We start from the raw sequence: 11,644 nt of genomic DNA on the forward strand, positions 1-11,644 counted from the left end.
ACTTTTGAATGGACCTAAATTTTCTGAAAGAATACTAGGCGGAAGGGAAGATTACACACATGTACACAAACATACTATGAAATGTTTAAAATTTAAAATTTCTCTAAAGGGTTATCATTTAAAGCAGAAAAGGAACAATATTGTATTGTAGCATTAAAAACATAATTAGAAGACGTAAGAAGAGCACAAAGGACAGGAAAATGTTAAATGGGATTACGCTGTTGCAAATTTTACACATTGTTTGACTGTAGATAAGCAAAACATGCATACAGTAATCTCTAGGGAAGTCAAAGAGAGAAATGTTATAAAAAGGATATCTCAAGAATTTGTAAAGGAAATACAAATAAAATACTAGAAAAACATATTACTCATCAAAAAAGGGCAGATAAAGATCTGCAGAACAAAATATATATTAGTATTTGGAACAAATATCAATACTTAGAATAAATGGAAAGAAAAGAAACACTCCAATTAAAAGACTTTGATTATAAGACTGAATTAAAAAAACAAGGTCTGCCTATATGCCATCTAAAAGGAATATTAAATAAAAAAGACAAAGACTGCATTAAAATAAGAGCTTGAGGAAACTTCACTTTGAGAACCCTAAGCATAAGAAAGTAGAAGTAAGTATATTAACATCAAAGTCTAGTGTACTTCATGACCAAAAATATTATCAAAAATCTGTGTGCTCACAATAATAGACTTTCAAAATACAAAAGCAAAATTAATAAACGTAAAAGAAAAATTAAAATGCACAAACAATTGGAAATATTAACACTACCCTCTCAAAAATGGATAGGACTCATAAAAATCAATGCAGACATGATATTTTTGGACAGCTATAAATCTTAATTGACATTGATAGAACACTACATCTAACAGTTGAAGAATATATATTATTTTCGAGTGTGCATTAAACATTCACCAAAATAGACAAAATGCTTTGTCATAAAACATAAGATCAAAGAATCAAAATAATACAGAGTATATTCTCTGAGCACAACAACATTGATTTAGAAATCAGTAGAAAAGACATATATTCTGAGTATCTGTAATAATCCGTGGCTCAATGAAGAAATCTAAAGAAAAATTAGAAGATCTTTTTAGTGTTCTGCTAAAATGGTGTTTAGAGTAAAATTTTTAGATTTAAGTGCCTGTAGTAGAAAGGAAAATGCCTGGGTAGAAAAGCAGTGATCTAAATAACCACCATAAGAAGGTAGAAATGTGTGAATTTTTTTAAGCAGGTAGAAAAATAATAATAAACAATAAGATCTCATCATATTGTACCCCATAACATGCCCAATTAGTATATGTCAATGAAAAATAAAATACACATAAAAAAGAACAAAATCAATCTATAGGTCAATGATGAAGAAAAATAACGAACAAAATTAATGCTAAGGCCAATAATGAAGAAACATTTTTTTAAATGGAATATTGGTTCCTGAAAAAGATTGATAAACTTCTAGAGAAACTGATCAAAGTTAAAGAGAAAGAGAAAAAAAACTAGCAAGAAAATACAAAATGACAATATCTAGAATTTAAAAAATGGGTATAATTAGAAAGCTTTCTTATATTAAAATGGTGATAAGGAGTATAAACCACTTAGTGTCAAAAATTAGAAAATTTGGATAAAATATTGAAAACAAATCTCAAGACCAAGTCTTTATCTCTATTCCTTCTGAAACATTAGTGAGCTCAAAAATCACTCTGAGGTTCTTGTTAAAATGCAGATTTTTATTCAGAGTTCTAGAGTGAGACTCAAGATGGTGCATTTGTAACAAACTCCCATTTGATACTGATGCTGATAAAGTAACTATACTATATGAGAAGAGATATCCACTATGCTTTTACAATCCTTTTGTGTATTGAATGAATTTGTAAGCATAAAGGACAGTTTGCTTTGATCTGGAATCCAGGGAAGGAGCGCCAAAGACATGGGATATTGACTTTATAAGTATTTGAATGGTCACCAGGTTGTAACAGGCACCTGGGTACAAGGAGAAGAATCTACGTATTACTTGGAGAGAAATGAAAATAAAATTCTAAAAACACGTAAACAAAAAATCCACAAAATACACTACTTCACAAGCTTCATGCATCCTTCTTGAACTGGATCCTAGTGATTCCAAGCCAGAAGGGTGAAGATACCTAAGCTAGAAGAGAAGCGATGATATAACTTTGATAATGGGTATAATGGAAACCTGTACCTCTTTTTGTTTTTTCTCCCTTTTAATAATGGAGGTAAATTTTCAAAAAAAAATACTAAAAATAGCAAAAATAATACAATTAAGTAAAGATCACATTTAAAAGGGCCCTTGATTTGCAGGAAAAAAATCAAGTGTAAAATTTTTCTTGCTATAACAATCTTTTAGGCTATGTCGTTTTAGTGAAAAAATGTAATTTGACAACGTTAAAAGAGAGTCACTAGTCTTCAAACATAGTTAATCTTCAAAATTAAAACTAAGGTACTTTTCTCATTTAAAAGCTGCACAGTCAATACAAAGTGTGTTTTGCCTCATATTAACACTGTGTGTCTCTAAAGCTCAGCATAAATAAAGCATGTACAGATCAAACTATTTTCTCTTTGATTTATATTTTTATTTCACTAATATTTTACATTCTATTCTGATTAATTGTAAATAAGCACCGACATCTAAGTTAGGATAATGTTGCTTGAAAAACCTTAGAAATTTACTAAGATAAAATAGCAGACAAAAAGTAACCAATTATATATCACAGAGCATCATAAAATAGCTACTTGGCTTTTGCAGCATGCTAATTTCTTGGACAGTGGATTTAATTCAGAGTCTGGTCTGAGGACTGAAGTTCCAGAAAATCACCTTTATAAGCAGACTCCAAATTAATCAGGCCCTCAATTTTGCAGGATATGTGTGCACAAAGCAGAATATTAAAACATAGAGATGGTAGATGTTTTTTCCTCCTGAATGTATTTCACTCTCTGATGTGGCACATGCCTTTCCTGGAATCATGATTTCTAAGAACCTGAATTCAGAGCCTTAAGATGACTTACTGCATGAACTCAGAGCACAGGAAACTGGGCTAAAGGGTATGTTAGGCCATGGAAAATCCTGGTGATCTCTGTCATCACAGGATGTGCCTGTGTAGTGATTAGAGGGCTGTGTAGTAAAGTTTGCATTACCCTAATCTGGTGTCTCTACCTATAGACTTTGTTAGATAAACACTGATGATTCTTCCACTGCCTTTGCTTCACGTTTCTCATCTCCACGCAGACCAAGCACCTTCCTCCTATTCACTCATTTTTTTCTTCAGGCACTGTGGTAGGCAGAAAAGAAATGGCCCCTAAAGATGCCCACATCCTCTCTCCTGGAACCTGAAAATATGCAATGCTCAGTAGCAAAGGGAAGGTAAAGTCACAGATGGAATTAAGGTTGCTAATTAACCAACTTTAAGATAAGGACTATTCTAGGTTATCCAAGTAGGATGAATGTGATCACAAGGGTTCTTAAATGTGGAAAGGGGAGGCAGAAGAGGTAGTCTCAGAGTGAGGCAGTATGAGGTGACTAGACTGGCCATCACTGGCTTTGGAGGTGGTAGGGGACCAGGAGCCTAGAAATGCTAGCAGCTTCAAGAAGCTGAAAAAGGTGAGTAAATGAATCCATCCCTCGAACCTCCAGAAAGAAATCTGCCCTGCTAACACCTCAGTTTTAGTCTAGTGAGACCCATTTCAGACTTTTGACACTGAGAACTGTGAGATAAGAAATTTGTGTTGTTTCAAGCTGCCCAACTTGTGGTCACTTGTTACAGTAGCCAATAGCATAGGCATATTATTATGTCCTGTTGCTTTACTTTTGTCTTAGGAAATATCTTGTATTTTAAAGGGGTTTTTACCACTGAGAATTTCATCCAGTGTGAGTTGACTATAAAGAAGACCAACTTATTGATGACTTACCTTACTGTAGTTTTCTATATATTGACAACAAAAGCATGGGATATGGAGTAAAATAGTTGGAGTTCCAACTCTGGTTTTTCACTTGATGGTTCTGAGTTCTCTAATCAATTTGTTTTAAAGACTATCAATTTTCTAAACCACTATGTTTACTCAGCTATACGTAACTGACTTGACACATAGGATGTTTTGAAGTTCAAATTGGAGAATGATACATAATTAAGATAATCAACTTGTTTTCTTAATTTACAATGATAGACATTAAGACTGAAAGGGAATACTATTTAGAAGCTGACTAGCTTAGCAGGAGATATTTGCCCTATACCACTGTTTTTAAAACTCTGCCACTAGGCCGGTTGCGGTGGCTCTCGCCTGTAATCCCAGCACTTTGGGAGGCCGAGGCAGCCGGATCAAGAGGTCAGGAGATCGAGACCATCCTGGCTAACATGGTGGAACCCTGTCTCTATTAAAAATACAAAAAATTAGCTGGGCATGGTGGCTGGCGCCTGTAGTCCCAGCTACTCAGGAGGCTGAGGCAGGAGAATATCTTGAACCCAGGAGGCAGAGGTTGCAGTGAGCTGAGATCGCACCACTGTACTCCAGCCTGGGTTGCAGAGTGAGACTCCATCAAAAAAAAAAAGCCCTCTGCCATTAATTTTGGTGGGAAGCTTGGTTGAGATAGGCAAAGGTTGAAGGAAGGGAGAGGTTGGGTGGTGAACTAATTTACTCCTTACCCACACTCGATTTAAACCAAAGCAATACCAATCTGTGTAAAATAGAATTTGAAGTAAAGGGAGAGGGTTCAAAAAAGTTGAGAACACTTGCACTGTATTATGTGCAAATGCCAGGTCCATGTAACCTTGAATAGTTCCTCTGGCCTGTCTATGTGAACATTTGGAGATGCACAGTTCCTATAAGCAGGTGCATAGAAACAGAAGGGTACATATTTGCATATAGGATTAAAAGAAATTACTTCCGTAAAACGTCTAGCACAGAGCTACAGAGTGTATTTTTAATACATTACAGTTCTTGAGTAAAGATGATTATTTGATAACACTAAGTGATATGAAGCCAAGAAATGTAGTAGTGTTCGAATCCTTTCCACCTCCCTTACTCTTGGGTTCTGACTTTAGAAACTAAGTAATTCCAGGACATAAGTGAAAACACATTTCAACTGCCCTCTATTCTACTTACTTGGTAAATTAGCCTGCGCATTATTTTTAAAATAAATTTTGTTCTATTGCTAAAATGCCTTCTCTAGAAAGTTTCTGTCTGTTGAATTCATTATTTAAAATTGAATCTTACTGCTTTGGGTAAATATCAGTATGTTTACTATATATTTGCATTGTGCTGGCATTAGGTAAGCATTCATACAGTGTTCCTTCTTATGAAGAGTGACATATTTTATAAGAGTGGAAAACCATGGAAATGAATTCTCATAGTTTCATAAAATATATCCAGTGTTTGTCTTGCAAAATATTATAATACCATATAGTTAATAATATAATAATTAATATTCTTAAACATTTCCAAAAGACCAAGTATACTATGAAAAATTTTTTTAAAAAAAGACATTTATTCAGCACCACAATCAGACTATTACATTTAGCAATCAACAGCATGGGTGCAAAAAAAAAAAAAAATTACATTAAAACCCTTTGTTGGAATGCTTTACACTTTCCACAGAACAGAAACTAGAATAACCTGTTATACAGTTAGTCGCAAATACAGTCCTCGAGTTTTTTGCCCATACACATGAGTATTTTTCTAAAACATTTCTTCTTTTTAACAGCTAGGCCCTGCCACCACTGTGCTTGGCTAAGTTTACAAATCTATTACAACCGGTAGCTTCCCTGTCACTTCTCTGGCTCTCCTCTCTTGCTAAGCTTTGTTTCCTAATTAAAATTTTCTGCCACTGCCATAGCTACTGCTTCTACTGGAACCGCCATCACCACCTTTGTTTCATGGTTTGGCAAAGTATTGGCCTCCACCACCATAAGGGCCAGAGCTTCTGCATCCAAAGTTTCCTCCCTTCACGGGTCCAAAATTTGAAGAGTGATTGTTGTCATTGCCAAAATCATTGTAGCTTCCACCACCTCCAAAATTGCTTCCATCATTACCAAATCCATTATAGCCATCCCCACTGCCACCATATCCACTACCACTATGGCTGCCACCAAAGCCACCACAACCATTGAAGTTTCTTCTATGACCAAAGTTGTCATTCCCACTGAAACCACCTCCATGACCACCACCAAAGTTTCCAGAACAACTTCGACCTCTTTGGCTGGATGAACACTAGCCATCTCTCACTTTGACAGGGCTTTCCTAACTTCACAGTTGTGGCCATTCACAGTATGGTATTTCTGAATGACAGTCTTATCCATGGAGTCATGGTCATCAAAGGTTACAAAGGCAAAGCCCCTTTTTTTGTTACTGCCTTGGTCAGTTATGATTTCAGTTACTTCAATATTTCCAAACTGTTCAAAATAGTCTCTTAGATGATGTTCTTCAGTGTTTTCATTAATGCCACCAACAAATATCTTTTTCACAGTTAAGTGGGCACCTGTTCTTTGAGAATCTTCTCTTGAGATCGCTCTTTGGTTCCACAACTCTTCCATCCACCTTGTGTGGCCTTGCGTTCATGGCTGCATCTACCTCCTCCACAGTGGCATATGTGACAAACCCAAAGCCCCTGGAGCACTTGGTGTTTGGATCTCTCATGACCACACAGTCCATGGGCATTCCCTACTGCTCAAAATGGCTCCTCAGGCTCTCATCAGCTGTTTCAAAGCTTAACTCTCCAATGAAGAGCTTCCTCAGCTGTTCAGGCTCTTTAGGAGACTCAGACTTAGACCTGATGGCAGAGAGAAGAGAGATTTTAACCATGCTTCTTCGGCGGCATCCATGGACAGAAAGGCTATGAAAGTATTTTAAGCAAATAAATGTATTATAAATATTTACACAACACAAGAATTTTTACTATTATCAGAGGATGTGAAAAATATATTAAATAGACATGATATGATCATTTCATTTGAATAAAGAAAGCACAGTAAAGTATCCCAAGAAAAAGTTGAAGAAACAAAAATATTAACTGTCAAAACTTACTAAGGTTGAGTGACAATACAATGTTTTTTCTTGGTAACTTTGCGATAATTTATTTTGGGTAATTTCTATTGAGATACACTATAAAAGTTTGATTTTATTTATAATTTTTATAATACCCTCTTCCCCCACACACTTTCTGGATGAAAACAGCCTGAACTTCTATAATGTTTTCTTTCAAGGAAATATTTAGCACAGACATACACAAAATAAATAAAACCTAAAACCTACTTTAAAAAGCTTCTGTAATGCACTGATTCCATATACATACATACATACATGCACATGTGTATAATTCTACATTGTGTTTATTTATATATATATTTGTGCTAACTTACATACAAACATATCAACTGTCATTACCAATACTGAGATGATTTGAGATCGTGTATGAACATGACCATCTAATGACTGAAGACCTAGGTCTAGGAAAACATCTCTTTACTAAAAATTATTATGCTTAATTCAATAATGAAAAACAATAATTATTTTTTACTATTTATAACAGCTTTTGTCCTTTTTGAAATTGTAAGATGTTTTCAAACATTTGAAAAGTTCTCAAAATCTTTCACAAACAGCAGTTATTTTACCCATTGTAATTCTAAAGAAAGAAATATATGCAGATTGTACATTCTGATTACTATTGGTCTCAAGTGGATGCCAATCTATACTGTGAAAATATAATGGAAATTTGCCTTAACTTTGCGTATTGGGGTGATGATAATAGACAATCACTACATATCAAATACTCTACTCCTCTAGATTCTGAAATTCTTTTTTCAACCCATTGTACTCTGGAAGTTCCAATACTGGTACACTGGGAGGAGAAATTTTCTAGAGTGAGGACCAGTTCTTAGAAGTTTTATTATTATATATGATATATGCAAAAAGTATATAATGTACATTAGATATAATCAGTCTACATACATTTACTGAACAATTATTGATGCCTAATAGACCTGTCAAACTGAATATATTCTAACTAAATTCCTGGTCTTCCCCTAAAAACTTGCTCTACCATATTGTAAATAGTAGTAATTCTATCCTTTCAGTTAGTCTTAAAATCTTGGAGTTACCCATGTGTTCTCATTGTTCAATTCCCACCTATGAGTGAGAACATGTGGTGTTTGGTTTTTTGTCCTTGTGATAGTTTGCTGAGAATGATGGTTTCCAGCTTCACATGGACACAGGAAGGGGAACATCACACACTGGGGCCTGTTGCGGGGTGGGGGGAGGGGGGAGGGATAACATTAGGAGATATACCTAATGTTAAATGCTGAGTTAATGGGTGCAGCACACCAACATGGCACATGTATACATATGTAACAAACCTGCACGTTGTGCACATGTACCCTAAAACTTAAAGTATATATTAAAAAAACTTGGAGTTACCCTTGATTTCTCTCTTTCACTCAAAAAATCCTGTTATCCTGAGATATTTCCAGAATACTACCACTTCCCACTGCCTCTGCTGCTTGTCGAAGCCATCATCATCTCTAACTCCTATCCTTGTTCCCCTTACAGTCTAATTTCAACCTAGCAGCCAGTGTTATCCCCCTAAGTATAGATCATGCCATCTCTTAGTTCATATATCCAAGGGCTCCCCATCTTACATAAAGTCAAGGCCAGCCTCTTCACAATGGCTGTGAGGCCCATCACACTAGCTCCCTGCTACTTCTCTGACATATTCTTCAGCTCCAGCCATTCTGGCTCCTTCTTGGTTAATTACAACATCAGGAATTGTATTGGTTCTTCCTGATTCCAGGAATATTCTTTCTCCATATGTCTGGTGGCTCATCCCTCCTATCTTTCCAATCTTTGCTCACATGTAACCTCCACAGAGAGGCCTGCACTGACCACCATACTGAAGCTTGCAAAACAAACCCTGGTATTCTTGTTTCCCTTCCCTGCTTGATTTTTGTCTGTAACACTAATAAACTTCTAACCTATTATACAGTTTACATATTTCCCCTCACTAGAAAATCCATGAGGGAAGGAATTTGTTTATTCCTTTAGCCCAAGTCCCTCGAGGTGTGGCTTACACACAATGAAAATTTCTTGAGTGAATGAATGAATATGTGCTATTCACTATAATAAGTACCCAGGAAGCCGATAGTGAACAGGACACATGCCTCCTGCTTAACGGAGCTTACAGGCTATTGCACTAGTTGTAGCACTTAAAACTTGAAGAGATATTTAAAGTGCACATATTCCAAATTCAACATTTTATAGATCAAGAAACTGAGGCCCAGTTATGTTATGGGGCTTTTCAATAACACTAGAGGTTTCAGAATTCAATTATCTGATTCATAATGCAGCAGTGTTTTTACTACATACTACGCTTAACAATTACCTTTTATCATAGTTTGCAATCAAAGTACAGCACGTGTTATAAAAATTAAATATAAGACATATAGGGGAAAAGCCAATGTACAATATTACACATTATATTATTTATGCTGCTGAATAAGTGGTATAAACAAGTAATGGAGCTGAGTGCAGTGATGCATGCCTGTAGTCCCAACTACTCTGGACATGAGACGGGAAGATCTCTTGAACATGAGTTCAAATTCGATCTGAGTAACATAGCAAGACTTCCTCTCTTTAGAGCAAAAACAACAATAACAATAAACAACAAATAATGCTGGAGTAGTTCAGAAATCTCTGTGCTCTAGAATTATTATGGCATAATTCAATGAACTGAAAGATGAGTGAATAAAAAATAATGAAATGAGGTATAATATAACCAAAGTTGTGGAAGTAGAGTAGATATAGTTTGGGAAGATAATAAAAGAGAGTGAGAAGCTCCCTTGAATTAATTTAAGTCTTTAGGCTTTAGAGAATTGAAATCCTTCCAGATACTACACATTGAAGATGTGATCACAGATGAACTCAAGATGTCATCATGGAAATCAGGTGAGAAAATGTTCTTTCAATTTTCAAAAAGATAAAAATAGTGGATGACAGAAATAAAAATACTGAATAAACTAGCTAAACAAAGCTTTCATGAGCAATTAGTGGCAGGATTGGCAGTTATAAGGAGTTAGCATAGGCTTAATGATAACAAGACCTGCTATAATGGTTTGATATTGCATCTTAAAGTTAGTATGGCCGAGGTAGGTGGATCATCTGAGGTCAGAAGTTCGAGACCAGCCTGGCCAAGATGGTGAAACCCCATCTCTACTAAAAACACAAAAGTTAGCAAGGGATGGTGGCAGGTACCTGTAATCCCAGCTAGTCAGGAGGCTGAGGCAGGAAAATCACTTGAACCCAGGAGGCAGAGGTTGCAGTGAGCCAAGATCACACCATTGCACTCCAGCCTGGGTGACAAGAGTGAAACTCTCTCTTGAAAAACAAAAAAAAAAAAGAAAAAAAAAGTCAGTATGATGGTGCCCATATTTGTTATGTGTGTATTTGTGTATGTGCATGCACATTTGTATGAATTTGAGAAAGGTATTTGACAAAGTTTCTTTTGTTGTAGGCCATATGGAGTTAAATAATCACCACATTTTGCTGGTTCATATCTGGCTGAACATTTATACATCAATTATTGATTAATGAATAGGTTTCAACTTAGAATAGTCTATACTGCAGCAAGTTTTCTACCTTGTCTCATTTATTTTTTCCTTTTTAACATTTGTGTCAATGACCTGAATGTAGATCAAAATAAAGCACAGTTATGAAATTTGAGGCTGAGGCTACATAATATGGCTATTTAAATATAAGATGACAGAATCAAGGTTTCAATGACATTGAGCAGAAATGATAATCATAATTTTAATTACCACATATTGGAGTACCTATTATATGCTGAATAGGCACCTTTATACACTGCATCTCATTTGATTATTACAACTACTCAGCAAAGTAGATGTTATCCTCATTTATACATAAGAAATATAAAAATTAAATCTCATACTCATTGGTTGAAAAGCAATTTTTATCTCAGCTCTGTCTTACTCAAGAGCTCGTGCTATACCATTCCTATGCTGAAGTTTATAAAATTTATGAGTAGGAAATTTAATAGGGATAAATGCAAACCCCTACATTTAGATACTGAGTCATTTTCCTGAGTATGGAAAGGGGCAACTTGAATTTAAAATACCTATTTTCTAATAGAAGATTTTTTTATATGAGTGAAGAATTTTATTGAGCTGCTAATGAAGCTAATATAATCTTAAATTTTAGGCTGCATTGAAAGTTTCAGACCAAAAGGATATTTGTCCCATTCTGTTCCTCTTTGATCAGATCATATCTAGACTACTGTGTTTAGTAGGTCCTGTGGCTCCTAAAGAAGTGTACGGACAAACTAAGGAGACTCTTACGGAGCATGAGTAATTATGACCACAGGACATTTATCACATTCTTTATGTATTTATTGTTATTTTTAAAGTGAGTTCTTACAGGAAAAGTCCCAAATTTCTGTTTGGAAGATACTTATAACAACAGATGACCTAATCTTATGAATGAATATTTCTAAATCCAGAGAGTTAGCGGATATACAAGATTTGAACTCATGCACACTTACTGGATAGACCAGATCTCTGAATGACTCTACAAAGCAACATGAAGTACTTCTGGATAAAGCAAAATAACAATACAATA

The 11,644-nt window shown here is 35.3% G+C and overlaps 1 pseudogene; it reads right to left on the minus strand.

The window, feature by feature from the left end:
* Positions 1–5,181: 5,181 nt before the first annotated feature.
* LOC100975721 (heterogeneous nuclear ribonucleoprotein A1-like) lies at positions 5,182–6,776 on the minus strand (annotated as a pseudogene).
* Positions 6,777–11,644: the final 4,868 nt, after the last annotated feature.

This window comes from Pan paniscus, chromosome 12, assembly GCF_029289425.2.
Source record: "Pan paniscus chromosome 12, NHGRI_mPanPan1-v2.0_pri, whole genome shotgun sequence".
Lineage (NCBI taxonomy): Eukaryota > Metazoa > Chordata > Mammalia > Primates > Hominidae > Pan > Pan paniscus.